Here is an 18,901-nt window from a genome sequence, read left to right on the forward strand (position 1 = left end):
GGTGTGAGGATAATCCTGACTGGGTCCCATCCCCTTTGTGATGTGGGCCCTCTGGTGAGAGTCTGATCCTGGCTGGGTTCCTCACCCATCTGTGAGGTGGGCCCTCTACTATCAGGTAACTCTTGCCTGGGTTGCTCACCTCGCCTTGTTGACATGAGCCCTCTGGTGGCAATTGGACCCTGCTGGGAGCCTCCTCAGCTCTGTGATGAGGGCCCTCTGACGTCAGGCCCTAACTGCTGGGCTCCCCAACTTTTCTTAGTGAGCCCAGTGTTGCTCAAGCACTCCTCTTAGGTTCCCATCCCCATGGGGATGTGGGCCTTCTGCTCTGAGGTTCCAACGGCTGGGTTGATCACAATTTCATGATGTGGGCTCTCTGGTGTTAGTTCACTGTGGCCTGGATCCCATAGCCTCTGTGGTCTTGGCTGCCTGCTGGGAGGTTCCAAATGCTCGATTCCTCAACTTTTGTATTCTATGGGTCCTGTGTTGTGATGCTCCTCCTGCCTGCCTCACTCGCAACCCCTTCGTGATGTGGGTCTTCTGGTTTGAGGCCACATGTGCTGGGTTAGGCAACTTTCAATGATGTGGCCCCACTGGTGTGAGGACACTCCTGTCTGGTTCCCATCCCCTTGGTGATGTGGGCCTTCTGGTGACAGTCTTATCCTGGCTGGGTTCCTCACTCTTCTGTGAGGTAGGCCCTCTGCTGTGAGGTCAATCCTGCCTGACTTGCACACATCACCTTGGCGACGTGGGCCCTCTGTTGGCACATGGAACCTGCTGGGAGCCTCCTGCCCTCGGTGATGACGGCCCTCTAGCATCAGGCTCTAACTGCTGGGCTCCCCACGTTTTCTGATGTGAGCCCAGTGATGCCAGGACACTCCTGTCAGGTTCCCATCCCCATGGGGATGTGGGCTTTCTGCTCTGAGGTCCCAATGCCTGGGTTGCTCACAGTTTCATGATGTGGGCTCTCTGGTGTTAGTTAACTCCTGCCTGCATCCCATAGCTTCTGTGCTCTCGGCCGCCTGCTGGGAGGTTCCAAATGCTGGATTCCTCACTTTTTTTATTCTTTGGGCCCTCTGTTTTTAGGCTACTCCTACCTGCCTCACTCCCATCCCCTTTGTGATGTATGTCCTCTGATATGAGGCCACATGTGCTGGGTTCCTCACCTTTCGATGATGTGGCCCCACTGGTGGGAGGACAGTCCTGACTGGTTCCCATCCCCTTGGTGTTGTGGGCCCTCTGGTGAGAGTCTCATCCTGCCTCGGTTCCTCACCCTTCTGTGAGATAGGCCCTCTGCTGTGAGGTCACTACTGCCTGGCTGGCGCATGCCACCTTGTAGACGTGGTCCCTCTGTTGGCAGTTGGAACCTGCTGGGAGTCTCCTCCCCTCAGTTATGAGGGCCCCCTGGCATCAGGCCCTAACTGCTGGGCTCCTAACATTTTCTGATATGTGCTAAGTGGTGCAAAGCCACTCCTGCCAGGTTCCCATCCCAGTGGGGATGTGGGCCTTCTGTTCTGAGGTCCCAACAGCTGGGCTGCTCACAGGTTCATGATGTGGGCCCTCTGCTGTGAGTTCACTGCGGCCTGGATCCCATAGCCTCGGTGCTCTGGGCCACTTGCTGGGAGGTTCCAACTGCTGGATTCCTCAACTTTTATATTCTATGGACCCTGTGTTGTGAGGCCAGTCCTGCCAGCCTCATTCCGAACCCCTTGGTGATGTGGTTCCTCTGGTTTGAGGACACATGTGCTGGGATCCTCACCTTTCGATGATGTTGTCCCACTGGTGTGGGGACACTCCTGCCTGGTTCCCATCCCCTTGGTGATGTGGGCCCTCTGGTGAGAGTCTGATCCTGGCTGTGTTCCTCACCCTTCTGTGAGGTGGGCCCTCTGCTGTGAGGTCATTCGTGCCTGGTTGGCACACATCGCCTTGGCGACGTCAGCCCTCTGGTGGCAGTTGGAGCCTGCTGGGAGCCTCCTTCCCTTGGTGATGAGGGTCCTCTGGCGTCAGGCCCTAACTGCTGGTCGCCCAAAATTTTCTGATACGTTCTCAGTGGTGCGAGGACACTCCTACCAGAATTCCATCCCCATGGGGATGTGGGCCTCCTGCTCTGAGGTCCCAATGGCTGGGTTGCTCAGTTTCATGACATGGGCCCTGTTCTGTGAGTTCACTGTGGCCTGGATCCCATAGCCTCGGTGCTCTGGGCCGCCTGCTGGGAGGTTCCAACTGCTGGATTCCTCACTTTTTTATTCTATGTGCCCAGTGTTGTGAGGCTACTCCTGCCTGCCTCACTCCGAGGTCCTTGGTGATGTGGGTCCTCTGGTTTGAGGACACATGTGCTGAGTACCTCAGCTTTCGATGATGTGGCCCCACTGATGTGAAGACACTCCTGCCTGGTTCCCATCCCCTTGGTGATGTGGGCCCTCTGGTGAGAGTCTGATGTTGGCTGGGTTTCTCACCCTTCTGTGAGGTGGGACCTCTGCTGTGAGGTAACTCCTGCCTGGCATGCTCACGTTGCCTTGGCAATGTGAGCCCTCAGGTGGCACTTGGAGCCTGCTGGGAATCTCCTCCCCTCAGTTATGAGAGCTCTGGATAAAACACATATGCCCTTTTTTGCCAAGTGCATTATTTTCCAAGTTCTGTCTCTTTTCCTATGCTTTAAGAGCTACTCCCGTGTACGTTCTGAAATCAGTTTCCAGCAATTCTGCCCCGCATTCAAGTCCTCTTCGCAGCCTTACTTCAGTATAATTTTGGATGATAGCTGTCATTTATAACTCCGCAGGTTTCTGAATTACAGTGTCCCTGAGCTCCTTTCTTCAACTCGCTTTCTTGTGAGCTGGCCGCAACACCGCAGGATCTCCTCAGGCCCTAATCTAGTTCCAGCATGGCACACGGAGCCTTTGGTTCATTTATCTTCCTGGTGGGAAATGAGAGTTAAATTTGCCCGTCCAGACACCTACAGATAGTCTCCCATTGCTTCTCCTTATTCCTGTTCATCTTCCGAAGAAATTGCAAACTGGGCCAAACAGGAGGTTAAAGGCACTGACTCTCCAAGTGGGGAGAGTGTTAGTAAAGCGTCTGGAATGTTGCACCCGAGTACCAGGGGACGAAAACTGAGACACATTTGAACACGTTTCCCGATCACACGGTGGATCATACTCTGGGTTCCACATGCATGTTTTAGCTGAAGGAAGAATCCCTTAAACCTGGAGAGTTGAGACCCATGGAATGGGTACCATGCAATATGACTTCAAAGAGTCTACATTTGCTAACCGAACCTCACCAATCCTATCACTGCTGCGTTTATGACACTGTACACACGCTTGATTCTCTTTCGGAGACATATAAATCCATAGGTTTTAAGATTCTTACTAGTCAGGTATATTCTTAGGCGTTTAATATGGGGTGTTGAGTCCACTTCGTTGAGCAAGGAGTAGCTCTTGTCTATTACATATTTGGCTTATGGAACAGTATCTGTGCTAATTTCAATCTCTGATTTTATGCCGCACCCCAACTCACCTTTCCCCGTAAGCAAGCATAAGTTGGTTTTCTACATTTGACACCCTGTTCTGTTTTGTAATTCAGTTCCTGTGTAGCCAAGTTTACATTCCGTGTAGTAGTGATATCTTATGATGTTTCTTTTTCTGTGTGACTTATTTCTCTTAGAATCATCATACCTGAATCCACTCATTATGCTGTCACGGGCCTGATGACATAGATTTCTTTGCTGAGTGATATTGCATTGTACGTAAGTACCACAATTTCTTTATCCATTTTTCGCTTTCTGCGATATTGAACCTGTACCGTAAACGAGGTTCTTGTAAACAGAGCCATCCCAAACTTTGGGGAGGCTGTGTCTTTTTGATTATTATTTCCCTAAGCTATACGACCATAAGTGGAAATGCCCTAGGCTCTGTTGCTTGGTTTTTTGGATGTTTCAGGAAACACCATACACTTCTCCAGAGTGGCTGTTGGCAATTTACATCCCGCCCATCAGCATAACAAGGCTTCCAGTTCTCCATGGCCTGTCCTGCCTTTCTGGATTTTACACTTTTTTCAGATAGCCCTTTTGACCGGGGGGCAGTGAGACTTCATTGTAGTGCAGATTTCCTTTGCAAGCTTGCTTGGTTGGCCAAAAAGGGCGTATGCGTTTTTTCCTGAATATATTCAGGAAAAAACGCATACGCCCTTTTTGGCCAAGTGCATCATTGTGGACGTTCTGCCTCTTTTCCTATGCTTTACATGCAATTCCAGTCTACCTCCTGAAATCGGTTCCCTGCAATTCTGCCCCGCATTCAACTCCACTTGGCAGCCTTACTGCAATATATTTTTGGAAGATAACTGTCATTTATAACTCTGCATGTTTGTGAATTACAGTGCCCCTGAGCTCCTTTCTTCAACTCGCTTTCTTGTGAGCTGGCCGCAACACCGCAGGATTGCTTCAGGCCCTAGTTTGGTTCCGGCACGGCATGCTGAGCCTTTGGTTAATTCCTCTTCCTGGTGGGAAATGAGAGTTAAATTTGCCCGTCCAGACACCTCCACCTAGTCTCTCATTGGTTCTCCCTATTCCTGTTCATTTTCCACAGAAATTGCAAACTGGGCCAAACAGGAGGTTAAAGGCACTTACTCTCCAAGTGGGGAGAGTGTTAGTAAAGCATCTGGAATGTTGCACCCGAGTACCAGGGGACAAAAACTGAGACACATTTGAACACGTTTTCCGATCACACAGTGGATCGTACTCTGGGTTCCACATGCATGTTTTAGCTGAAGGAAGAATCCCTTAAACATGGAGAGTTGAGACCCATGGAATGGGTACCATGCAATATGACTTCAAAGAGTCTGCATTTGCTCACCGAACCTCACCAATCCTATCACTGCTGCGTTTATGCCACTGTACACACGCTTGATTCTCTTTCGGAGACATATAAATCCATAGGTTTTAAGATTCTTACTAGTCAGGTATATTCTTAGGCGTTTAATGTGGGGTGTTGAGTCCACTTCGTTGAGCAAGGAGTAGCTCTTGTCTATTACATATTTGGTTTATGGAACGGTATCTGTGCTAATTTCAATCTGTGGTTTTATGCCGCACCCCAACTCACCTTTCCCCTTAAGCAAGCATAAGTTGGTTTTCTACATTTGAGACCCTGTTCTGTTTTGTAATTCAGTTCCTGTGCAGCCAAGTTTACATTCCGTGTAGTAGTGATATCTTATGATGTTTCTTTTTCTGTGTGACTTATTTCACTTAGAATCATCGTACCTGAATCCACTCATTATGCTGCTACGGGCCTGATGACATAGATTTCATTGCTGAGTGATATTGCAGTGTACGTAAGTACCACAACTTCTTTATCCATTTTTCGCTTTCTGTGATATTGAACTTGTACCGTAAACAAGGTTCTTGTAAACAGAGCCGGCCGAAACTTTGGGGTGGCTGTGTCTTTTTGATTTTAATTTCCCTAAGCTATAGGACCATAAGTGGAAGTGCCCTAGGCTCTGTTGCTTTGTTTTTTGGATGTTTCAGGAAACACCATACACTTCTCCAGAGTGGCTGCTGGCAATTTACATCCCGCCCATCAGCATAACAAGGCTCCCAGTTCTCCATGGCCTGTCCTGCCTTTCTGGATTTTACACTTTTTTCAGATGGCCCTTTTGACCGGGGGGCAGTGAGGGTTCATTGTAGTGCAGATTTCCTTTGCAAGCTTGCTTGGTTGGCCAAAAAGGGCGTATGCGTTTTTTCCTGAATATATTCAGGAAAAAACGCATACGCCCTTTTTGGCCAAGTGCATCATTGTGGACGTTCTGCCTCTTTTCCTATGCTTTACATGTAATTCCAGTGTACCTCCTGAAATCGGTTTCCTGCAATTCTGCCCCGCTTTCAACTACTATTGGCCGCCTTACTTCAATATATTTTTGAAAGATAGCTGTCATTTATAACTCTGCAGGTTTGTGAATTACAGTGCCCCTGAGCTCCTTTCTTCAACTCGCTTTCTTGTGAGCTGGCCGCAACACCGCAGGATTGCTTCAGGCCCTAGTTTGGTTCCGGCACGGCATGCTGAGCCTTTGGTTAATTCCTCTTCCTGGTGGGAAATGAGAGTTAAATTTGCCCGTCCGGACACCTCCACCTAGTCTCTCATTGGTTCTCCCTATTCCTGTTCATTTTCCACAGAAATTGCAAACTGGGCCAAACAGGAGGTTAAAGGCACTGACTCTCCAAGTGGGGAGAGTGTTAGGAAAGCGTCTGGAATGTTGCACCCGAGTACCATGGGACGAAAACTGAGACACATTTGAACACGTTTCCCAATCACACGGTGGATCATACTCTGGGTTCTACATGAATGTTTTAGCTGAAGGAAGAATCCCTTAAACATGGAGAGTTGAGACCCATGGAATGGGTACCATGCAATATGACTTCAAAGGGTCTGCATTTGCTCACCGAACCTCACCAATCCTATCACTGCTGCGTTTATGCCGCTGTACACACGCTTGATTCTCTTTCGGAGACATATAAATCCATAGGTTTTAAGATTCTTACTAGTCAGGTATATTGTTAGGCATTTAATATGGGGTGTTGAGTCCACTTCGTTGAGCAAGGAGTAGCTCTTGTCTATTACATATTTGGCTTATGGAACGGTATCTGTGCTAATTTCAATCTCTGGTTTTATGCAGCACCCCAACTCACCTTTCCCCTTACGCAAGCATAAGTTGGTTTTCTACATTTGACACCCTGTTCTGTTTTGTAATTCAGTTCATGTGTAGCCAAGTTTACATTCCGTGTAGTAGTGATATCTTATGATGTTTCTTTTTCTGTGTGACTTATTTCACTTAGAATCATCGTACCTGAATCCACTGATTATGCTGCTACGGGCCTGATGACATAGATTTCATTGCTGAGTGATATTGCATTGTACGTAAGTACCACAACTTCTTTATCCATTTTTCGCTTTCTGTGATATTGAACTTGTACCGTAAACGAGGTTCTTGTAAACAGAGCCGTCCCAAACTTTGGGGTGGCTGTGTCTTTTTGATTTCAATTTCCCTAAGCTATAGGACCATAAGTGGAAGTGCCCTAGGCTCTGTTGCTTTGTTTTTTGGATGTTTCAGGAAACACCATACACTTCTCCAGAGTGGCTGTTGGCAATTTACATGCCGCCCATCAGCATAACAAGGCTCCCAGTTCTCCATGGCCTGTCCTGCCTTTCTGGATTTTACACTTTTTTCAGGTAGCCCTTTTGACAGGGGGTCAGTGAGACTTCATTGTAGTGCAGATTTCCTTTGCAAGCTTGCTTGGTTGGCCAAAAAGGGCGTATGCGTTTTTTCCTGAATATATTCAGGAAAAAACGCATACGCCCTTTTTGGCCAAGTGCATCATTGTGGACATTCTGCCTCTTTTCCTATGCTTTACATACAATTCCAGTCTACCTCCTGAAATCAGTTCCCTGCAATTCTGCCCCGCATTCAACTCCTCTTGGCAGCCTTCCTGCAATATATTTTTGGAAGATAGCTGTCATTTATAACTCTGTAGGTTTGTGAATTACAGTGCCCCTGAGCTCCTTTCTTCAACTCGCTTTCTTGTGAGCTGGCCGCAACACCGCAGGATTGCTTCCGGCCCTAGTTTGTTTCCGGCACGGCATGCTGAGCCTTTGGTTAATTCCTCTTCCTGGTGGGAAATGAGAGTTAAATTTGCCCGTCCAGACACCTCCAGCTAGTCTCTCATTGGTTCTCCCTCTTCCTGTTTATGTTACGCAGAAATTGCAAACTGGGCCAAACAAGAGGTTAAAGGCACTGACTCTCCAAGTGGGGAGAGTGTTAGTGAAGCGTCTATAATGTTGCACCCGAGCACCAGGGGACGAAAACTGAGACACATTTGAACACGTTTCCCGATCACACGGTGGATCATACTCTGGGTTCCACATGCATGTTTTAGCTGAAGGAAAAATCCCTTAAACATGGAGAGTTGAGACCCATGGAATGGGTACCATGCAATATGACTTCAAAGGGTCTGCATTTGCTCACCGAACCTCACCAATCCTATCAGTGCTGCGCTTATGCCGCTGTACACACACTTGATTCTCTTTCGGAGACATATAAATCCATAGGTTTTAAGATTCTTACTAGTTAGGTATATTCTTAGGCGTTTAATATTGGGTGTTGAGTCCACTTCGTTGAGCAAGGAGTAGCTCTTGTCTATTACATATTTGGCTTATGGAACGGTGTCTGTGCTAATTTCAATCTCTGGTTTCATGCAGCACCCCAACTCACCTTTCCCATTAAGCAAGCATGAGTTGGTTTTCTACATTTGACACCCTGTTCTGCTTGGTAATTCTGTTCCTGTGTAGCCAAGTTTACATTCCGTGTATTAGTGATATCTTATGATGTTTCTTTTTCTGTGTGACTTATTTCACTTAGAATCATCGTACCTGAATCCACTCATTATGCTGCTACGGGCCTGATGACATAGATTTCATTGCTGAGTGATATTGCACTGTACGTAAGTACCACAACTTCTTTATCCATTTTTCGCTTTCTGTGATATTGAACTTGTACCGTAAACGAGGTTCTTGTAAACAGAGCCGTCCCAAACTTTGGGGTGGCTGTGTCTTTTTGATTTTAATTACCCTAAGCTATAGGACCATAAGTGGAAGTGCCCTAGGCTCTGTTGCTTTGTTTTTTGGATGTTTCAGGAAACACCATACACTTCTCCAGAGTGGCTGCTGGCAATTTACATCCCGCCCATCAGCATAACAAGGCTCCCAGTCCTCCATGGCCTGTCCTGCCTTTCTGGATTTTACACTTTTTTCAGATGGCCCTTTTGACCGGGGGGCAGTGAGACTTCATTGTAGTGCAGATTTCCTTTGCAAGCTTGCTTGGTTGGCCAAAAAGGGCGTATGCGTTTTTTCCTGAATATATTCAGGAAAAAACGCATACGCCCTTTTTGGCCAAGTGCATCATTGTGGACGTTCTGCCTCTTTTCCTATGCTTTACATGCAATTCCAGTCTACCTCCTGAAATCGGGTTTACTGCAATTCTGCCCCGGTTTCAACTCCTCTTGGCAGCCTTACTTCAATATATTTTTTTGAAGATAGCTGTCATTTATAACTCTGCAGGTTTGTGAATTACAGTGCCCCTGAGCTCCTTTCTTCAACTCGCTTTCTTGTGAGCTGGCCGCAACACCGCAGGATTGCTTCTGGCCCTACTGTGGTTCTGGCATGGCTCGCTGAGCCTTTGGTTAATTCCTCTTCCTGGTGGGATATGAGAGTTAAATTTGCCCGTCCGGACACCTCCACCTAGTCTCTCATTGGTTCTCCCTATTCCTGTTCATTTTCCACAGAAATTGCAAACTGGGCCAAACAGGAGGTTAAAGGCACTGACTGTCCAAGTGGGGAGAGTGTTAGTAAAGCGTCTGGAATGTTGCACCCGAGTACCAGGGGACGAAAACTGAGACACAGTTGAACACATTTCCCGATCACACGGTGGATCATACTCTGGGTTCCACATGCATGTTTTAGCTGAAGGAAGAATCCCTTAAACATGGAGAGTTGAGACCCATGGAATGGGTACCATGCAATATGACTTCAAAGGGTCTGCATTTGCTCACCGAACCTCACCAATCCTATCACTGCTGCGTTTATGCTGCTGTACACATGCTTGATTCTCTTTCGGAGACATATAAATCCATAGGTTTTAAGATTCTTACTAGTCAGGTATATTCTTAGGCGTTTAATGTGGGGTGTTGAGTCCACTTCGTTGAGCAAGGAGTAGCTCTTGTCTATTACATATTTGGCTTATGGAACGGTATCTGTGCTAATTTCAATCTCTTGTTGTATGCAGCACCCCAACTCACCTTTCCCCTTAAGCAAGCATGAGTTGGTTTTCTACATTTGACACCCTGTTCTGTTTGGTAATTCTGTTCCTGTGTAGCCAAGTTTACATTCCGTGTAGTAGTGATATCTTATGATGTTTCTTTTTCTGTGTGACTTATTTCACTTAGAATCATCGTACCTGAATCCACTCATTATGCTGCTACGGGCCTGATGACATAGATTTCATTGCTGAGTGATATTGCAGTGTACGTAAGTACCACAACTTCTTTATCCATTTTTCGCTTTCTGTGATATTGAACTTGTACCGTAAACAATGTTCTTGTAAACAGAGCCGGCCGAAACTTTGGGGTGGCTGTGTCTTTTTGATTTTAATTTCCCTAAGCTATAGGACCATAAGTGGAAGTGCCCTAGGCTCTGTTGCTTTGTTTTTTGGATGTTTCAGGAAACACCATACACTTCTCCAGAGTGGCTGCTGGCAATTTACATCCCGCCCATCAGCATAACAAGGCTCCCAGTTCTCCATGGCCTGTCCTGCCTTTCTGGATTTTACACTTTTTTCAGATGGCCCATTTGACCGGGGGGCAGTGAGGGTTCATTGTAGTGCAGATTTCCTTTGCAAGCTTGCTTGGTTGGCCAAAAAGGGCGTATGCGTTTTTTCCTGAATATATTCAGGAAAAAACGCATACGCCCTTTTTGGCCAAGTGCATCATTGTCAACGTTCTGCCTCTTTTCCTATGCTTTACATGTAATTCCAGTGTACCTCCTGAAATCGGTTTCCTGCAATTCTGCACCGCTTTCAACTACTATTGGCCGCCTTACTTCAATATATTTTTGAAAGATAGCTGTCATTTATAACTCTGCAGGTTTGTGAATTACAGTGCCCCTGAGCTCCTTTCTTCAACTCGCTTTCTTGTGAGCTGGCCGCAACACCGCAGGATTGCTTCAGGCCCTAGTTTGGTTCCGGCACGGCATGCTGAGCCTTTGGTTAATTCCTCTTCCTGGTGGGAAATGAGAGTTAAATTTGCCCGTCCAGACACCTCCACCTAGTCTCTCATTGGTTCTCCCTATTCCTGTTCATTTTCCACAGAAATTGCAAACTGGGCCAAACAGGAGGTTAAAGGCACTGATCTCCAAGTGGGGAGAGTGTTAGTAAAGCGTGTGGAATGTTGCACCCGAGTACCAGGGGACGAAAACTGAGACACATTTGAACACGTTTCCTGATCACACGGTGGATCATACTCTGGGTTCCACATGAATGTTTTAGCTGAAGGAAGAATCCCTTAAACATGGAGAGTTGAGACCCATGGAATGGGTACCATGCAATATGACTTCAAAGGGTCTGCATTTGCTCACCGAACCTCACCAATCCTATCACTGCTGCGTTTATGCCGCTGTACACACGCTTGATTCTCTTTCGGAGACATATAAATCCATAGGTTTTAAGATTCTTACTAGTCAGGTAGATTCTTACTAGTCAGGTATATTCTTAGGCGTTTAATATGGGGTGTTGAGTCCACTTCGTTGAGCAAGGAGTAGCTCTTGTCTATTACATATTTGGCTTATGGAACAGTATCTGTGCTAATTTCAATCTCTGGTTTTATGCCGCACCCCAAGTCACCTTTCCCCTTAAGCAAGCATAAGTTGGTTTTCTACATTTCACACCCTGTTCTGTTTTGTAATTCAGTTCCTGTGTAGCCAAGTTTACATTCCGTGTAGTAGTGATATCTTATGATGTTTCTTTTTCTGTGTGACTTATTTCAGTTAGAATCATCGTACCTGAATCCACTCATTATGCTGCTACGGGCCTGATGACATAGATTTCATTGCTGAGTGATATTGCATTGTACGTAAGTACCACAACTTCTTTATCCATTTTTCGCTTTCTGTGATATTGAACTTGTACCGTAAACGAGGTTCTTGTAAACAGAGCCGGCCGAAACTTTGGGGTGGCTGTGTCTTTTTGATTTTAATTTCCCTAAGCTGTAGGACCATAAGTGGAAGTGCCCTAGGCTCTGTTACTTTGTGTTTTAGATGTTTCAGGAAACACCATACACTTCTTCAGAGTTGCTGTTTGCAATTTACATCCCGCCCATCAGCATAACAAGGCTCCTAGTTCTCCATGGCCTCTCCTGCCTTTCTGGATTTTACACTTTTTTCAGATGGCCCTTTTGACCAGGGGGCAGTGAGTCTTCATTGTAGTGCAGATTTCCTTTGAAAGCTTGCTTGGTTGGCCAAAAAGGGCGTATGCGTTTTTTCCTGTATATATTCAGGAAAAAACGCATACGCCCTTTTTGGCCAAGTGCATCATTGTGGACGTTCTGCCTCTTTTCCTATGCTTTACATACAATTCCAGTCTACCTCCTGAAATCGGTTCCCTGCAATTCTGCCCCGCATTCAACTCCTCTTGGCAGCCTTACTGCAATATATTTTTGGAAGATAGCTGTCATTTATAACTCTGCATGTTTGTGAATTACAGTGCCCCTGAGCTCCTTTCTTCAACTCGCTTTCTTGTGAGCTGGCCGCAACACCGCAGGATTGCTTCAGGCCCTAGTTTGGTTCTGGCACGGCATGCTGAGCCTTTGGTTAATTCCTCTTCCTGGTGGGAAATGAGAGTTAAATTTGCCCGTCCAGACACCTCCACCTAGTCTCTCATTGGTTCTCCCTATTCCTGTTCATTTTCCACAGAAATTGCAAACTGGGCCAAACAGGATGTTAAAGGCACTGACTCTCCAAGTGGGGAGAGTGTTAGTAAAGCGTCTGGAATGTTGCACCCGAGTACCAGGGGACGAAAACTGAGACACATTTGAACACGTTTTCCGATCACACAGTGGATCGTACTCTGGGTTCCACATGCATGTTTTAGCTGAAGGAAGAATCCCTTAAACATGGAGAGTTGAGACCCATGGAATGGGTACCATGCAATATGACTTCAAAGAGTCTGCATTTGCTCACCGAACCTCACCAATCCTATCACTGCTGCGTTTATGCCGCTGTACACACCCTTGATTCTCTTTCGGAGACATATAAATCCATAGGTTTTAAGATTCTTACTAGTCAGGTATATTCTTAGGCGTTTAATATTGGGTGTTGAGTCCACTTCGTTGAGCAAGGAGTAGCTCTTGTCTATTACATATTTGGCTTATGGAACGGTGTCTGTGCTAATTTCAATCTCTGGTTTCATACAGCACCCCAACTCACCTTTCCCCTTAAGCAAGCATAAGTTTGTTTTCTACATTTGACACCCTGTTCTGTTTTGTAATTCAGTTCCTGTGTAGCCAAGTTTACATTCCGTGTAGTAGTGATATCTTATGATATTTCTTTTTCTGTGTGACTTATTTCTCTTAGAATCATCATACCTGAATCCACTCATTATGCTGTCACGGGCCTGATGACATAGATTTCTTTGCTGAGTGATATTGCATTGTACCTAAGTACCACAATTTCTTTATCCATTTTTCGCTTTCTGCGATATTGAACCTGTACCGTAAACGAGGTTCTTGTAAACAGAGCCGTCCCAAACTTTGGGGTGGCTGTGTCTTTCGGATTTTAATTTCCCTAAGCTATAGGACCATAAGTGGAAGTGCCCTAGGCTCTGTTGTTTTGTTTTTTGGATGTTTCAGGAAACACCATACACTTCTCCAGAATGGCTGTTGGCAATTTACATGCCGCCCATCAGCATAACAAGGCTCCCAGTTCTCCATGGCCTGTCCTGCCTTTCTGGATTTTACACTTTTTTCAGATAGCCCTTTTGACCGGGGACAGTGAGACTTCATTGTAGTGCAGATTTCCTTTTCAAGCTTGCTTGGTTGGCCAAAAAGGGCGTATGCGTTTTTTCCTGTATATATTCAGGAAAAAACGCATACGCTCTTTTTGGCCAAGTGCATCATTGTGGACGTTCTGCCTCTTTTCCTATGCTTTACATACAATTCCAGTCTACCTTCTGAAATCGGTTCCCTGCAATTCTGCCCCGCATTCAACTCCTCTTGGCAGCCTTACTGCAATATATTTTTGGAAGATAGCTGTCATTTATAACTCTGTAGGTTTGTGAATTACAGTGCCCCTGAGCTCCTTTCTTCAACTCGCTTTCTTGTGAGCTGGCCGCAACACCGCAGGATCTCCTCAGGCCCTAATCTAGTTCCAGCATGGCACACGGAGCCTTTGGTTAATTCCTCTTCCTGGTGGGAAATGAGAGTTAAATTTGCCCGTCCAGACACCTCCACCTAGTCTCTCATTGGTTCTCCCTCTTCCTGTTTATCTTACGCAGAAATTGCAAACTGGGCCAAACAAGAGGTTAAAGGCACTGACTCTCCAAGTGGGGAGAGTGTTAGTAAAGCGTCTGGAATGTTGCACCCGAGTACCAGGGGACGAAAACTGAGACACATTTGAACACGTTTCCCGATCACACAGTGGATTATACTCTGGGTTCCACATGCATGTTTTAGCTGAAGGAAGAATCCCTTAAACCTGGAGAGTTGAGACCCATGGAATGGGTGCCATGCAATATGACTTCAAAGGGTCTGCATTTGCTCACCGAACCTCACCAATCCTATCACTGCTGCGTTTATGCCGCTGTACACACCCTTGATTCTCTTTCGGAGACATATAAATCCATAGGTTTTAAGATTCTTACTAGTCAGGTATATTCTTAGGCGTTTAATATTGGGTGTTGAGTCCACTTCGTTTAGCAAGGAGTAGCTCTTGTCTATTACATATTTGGCTTATGGAACGGTGTCTGTGCTAATTTCAATCTCTGGTTTCATGCAGCACCCCAACTCACCTTTCCCCTTAAGCAAGCATAAGTTGGTTTTCTACATTTGACACCCTGTTCTGTTTTGTAATTCAGTTCCTGTGTAGCCAAGTTTACATTCCGTGTAGTAGTGATATCTTATGATATTTCTTTTTCTGTGTGACTTATTTCTCTTAGAATCATCTTACCTGAATCCACTCATTATGCTGTCACGGGCCTGATGACATAGATTTCTTTGCTGAGTGATATTGCATTGTACCTAAGTACCACAATTTCTTTATCCATTTTTCGCTTTCTGTGATATTGAACCTGTACCGTAAACGAGGTTCTTGTAAACAGAGCCGTCCCAAACTTTGGGGTGGCTGTGTCTTTTTGATTATTATTTCCCTAAGCTATACGACCATAAGTGGAAATGCCCTAGGCTCTGTTGCTTGGTTTTTTGTATGTTTCAGGAAACACCATACACTTCTCCAGAGTGGTTGTTGGCAATTTACATCCCGCCCATCAGCATAACAAGGCTCCCAGTTCTCCATGGCCTGTCCTGCCTTTCTGGATTTTACACTTTTTTCAGATGGCCCTTTTGACCGGGGGGCAGTGAGGGTTCATTGTAGTGCAGATTTCCTTTGCAAGCTTGCTTGGTTGGCCAAAAAGGGCGTATGCGTTTTTTCCTGTATATATTCAGGAAGAAACGCATACGCCCTTTTTGGCCAAGTGCATCATTGTGGACGTTCTGCCTCTTTTCCTATGCTTTACATGCAATTCCAGTCTACCTCCTGAAATCGGTTTCCTGCAATTCTGCCCCGCTTTCAACTCCTCTTGGCAGCCTTACTTTAAGATATTTTTGGAAGATGGCTGTCATTTATAACTCTGTAGGATTGTGAATTACAGTGCCCCTGAGCTCCTTTCTTCAACTCGCTTTCTTGTGAGCTGGCCGCAACACCGCAGGATTGCTTCCGGCCCTAGTTTGGTTCCGGCACGGCATGCTGGGCCTTTGGTTAATTCCTCTTCCTGGTGGGAAATGAGAGTTAAATTTGCCCGTCCAGACACCTCCACCTAGTCTCTCATTGGTTCTCCCTATTCCTGTTCATTTTCCACAGAAATTGCAAACTGGGCCAAACAGGAGGTTAAAGGCACTGACTCTCCAAGTGGGGAGAGTGTTAGGAAAGGATCTGGAATGTTGCACCCGAGTACCAGGGGACGAAAACTGAGACACATTTGAACATGTTTTCCGATCACACGGTGGATCATACTCTGGGTTCCACATGCATGTTTTAGCTGAAGGAAGAATCCCTTAAACCTGGAGAGTTGAGACCCATGGAAAGGGTACCATGCAATATGACTTCAAAGGGTCTGCATTTGCTCACCGAACCTCACCAATCCTATCACTGCTGCGCTTATGCCGCTGTACACACGCTTGATTCTCTTTCGGAGACATATAAATCCATAGGTTTTAAGATTCTTACTAGTCAGATATATTCTTAGGCGTTTAATATGGGGTGTTGAGTCCACTTCGTTGAGCAAGGAGTAGCTCTTGTCTATTACATATTTGGCTTATGGAACGGTATCTGTGCTAATTTCAATCTCTGGTTTTATGAAGCACCCCAACTCACCTTTCCCCTTAAGCAAGCATAAGTTGGTTTTCTACATTTGAGGCCCTGTTCTGTTTTGTAATTCAGTTCTTGTCTGGCCAAGTTTACATTCCGTGTAGTAGTGATATCTTATGATGTTTCTTTTTCTGTGTGACTTATTTCACTTAGAATCATCGTACCTGAATCCACTCATTATGCTGCTACGGGTCTGATGACATAGATTTCATTGCTGAGTGATATTGCATTGTACGTAAGTACCACAACTTCTTTATCCATTTTTCGCTTTCTGTGATATTGAACTTGTACCGTAAACGAGGTTCTTGTAAACAGAGCCGTCCCAAACTTTGGGGTGGCTGTGTCTTTTGGATTTTAATTTCCCTAAGCTATAGGACCATAAGTGGAAGTGCCCTAGGCTCTGTTGCTTTGTTTTTTGGATGTTTCAGGAAACACCATACACTTCTCCAGAGTGGCTGTTGGCAATTTACATGCCGCCCATCAGCATAACAAGGCTCCCGTTCTCCATGGCCTGTCCTGCCTTTCTGGATTTTACACTTTTTTCAGATAGCCCTTTTGACCGGGGGGCAGTGAGACTTCATTGTAGTGCAGATTTCCTTTGCAAGCTTGCTTGGTTGGCCAAAAAGGGCGTATGCGTTTTTTCCTGAATATATTCAGGAAAAAACGCATACGCCCTTTTTGGCCAAGTGCATCATTGTCGATGTTCTGCCTCTTTTCCTATGCTTTAAATGCAAATCCAGTCTACCTCCTGAAATCGGTTTCCTGAAATTCTGCCCCGCTTTCAAGTCCTCTTCGCAGCCTTACTTCAATATATTTTTGGACATTATCTGTCATTTATAACTCTCCAGGTTTGTGAATTACAGGGCCCCTGAGCTCCTTTCTTCAACTCGCTTTCTTGTGAGCTGGCCGCAAACCCGCAAGACTGCTTCAGGCCCTAATCTGCTTCTGGCAGGGCACGCTGAGCCTTTGGTTAATTTCTCTTCCTGGTGGGAAATGAGTGTTAAATATGCCCGTCCAGACACCTACCTCACTCTCAACCCCTTGGTGATGTGGGTCCTCTGGTTTGTGGCCACCTTTTCTGGGTTCCTCACCTTTCGATGATGTGGCCCCACTAGTGTGAGGACACTCCTGCCTGGTTCTCATCCACGTGGTTATGTGGACCCCCTGGTGAGAGTCTGTTCCTGGCTTTGTTCCTCACCCACCTGTGAGGGAGACCCTCTGCTGATAGGTCACTCCTGCATGGCTGGCACACATTGCCTTGGTGAAGTCAGCCGTGTGGTGGCAGTTGGAGCGTGCTGGGAATCTCCTCCCCCCGGTGATGAGGGCCCTCTTGCGTCAGGCCCTAACTGCTGGGCTCACCAACTTTTCTTAGGGAGCCCAGTGATGCTTTGGCACTCCTCTTAGGATCCCATCTCCATGGAGATGTGGGCCTTCTGCTCTGAGGTCCCAACGGCTGGGTTGTTCACATTTTCATGATGTGGGCTCTCTGGTGTTCACAGAGGCCTGGATCCCATAGCCTCTGTGCTCTTGGCCGCCTGCTGGGAGGTTCCAACTGCTGGATTCCTCACTTTTTTAATTTTTTGGGCCCTCTGTTGTGAGGATCCTCCTGCCTGCCTCACTCCCAGCCCCTTCGTGATGTGTGTCGTCTGGTTTGAGGCCACATGTGCTGGGTTCCTCACCTTTCGATGATGTGGGACCAATGGTCTTAGGAGACTCCTGCCTGGTTCACATCCCCTTGGTGATGTGGGCCCTCTGTTGAGAGTCTGATCCTGGCTGGGTTCCTCACCCATCTGTGAGGTGGGCCGTCTGCTGTGAGGTCACTCCTGCCTGGCTTGCTCACCTCGCCTTGTGGACATGAGCCCTCTGGTGGCACTTGGAGCCTGCTGGGAGCCTCCTCTCCTGGGTGATGAGGGCCCTCTGGCGTCAGGCCCTAACTGCTGGGCTCCCCACATTTTGTGATGTGCGCCCAGTGGTGCGAGGACACTCCAGCCAGGTTCACATCCCCATTGGGATGTGGGCCTTCTGCTCTGAGGTCCCAAAGCCTGGGTTGCTCACAGTTTCATGATGTGGGCTCTCTGGTATTAGTTCACTCCTGCCTGCATCCCATAGCTTCTCTGCTCTGGGCCGCCTGCTGGGAGGTTCCAACTGCTGGATTCCTCACCTTTCTTATTCTTTGGGCCCTCTGTTTTTAGGCTACTCCTGCCTGCCTCACTCCCATTCCCTTTGTGATATGTGTCCTCTGATTTGAGGCCACATGTGCTGGGTTCTGCACCTTTCGATGATGTGACCCCACTGGAGGGAAGACAGTCCTGACTGGTTCCCATCCCCTTGCTGATGTGGGCCCTCAGGTGAGAGTCTGATCCTGGCTGGGTTCCTCACCCTTCTGTGAGGTGGGCCCTCTGCTGTGAGGTCAGTCATGCCTGTCTGGCACACGTCACCTTGGCGACGTGGGCCCTCTGGTGGCAGTTGGAGTGTGCTGGGATCCTCCTCCCCTCGGTGATGAGGGCCCTCTTGCCTTAGGCCATAACTGCTGGGCTCCCCACATTTTCTGATGTGCGCCAAGTGAGTGAGGACACTCCTGCCTGGTTCCCATCCCCTTGGTGAGGTGGGCCCTCTGGCGAGAGTCTAATCCTGGCTGTGTTCCTCAACGTTCTGTGAGGTAGGCCCTCTGCTGTGAGGTCACTCCTGCCTGGCTGGCACACGTCACCTTGGAGACGTGAGCCCTCTGGTGGCAG

The sequence above is a fragment of the Leucopleurus acutus genome (assembly GCF_964270905.1).
Source record: "Leucopleurus acutus genome assembly, chromosome: 4".
NCBI lineage: Eukaryota > Metazoa > Chordata > Mammalia > Artiodactyla > Delphinidae > Leucopleurus > Leucopleurus acutus.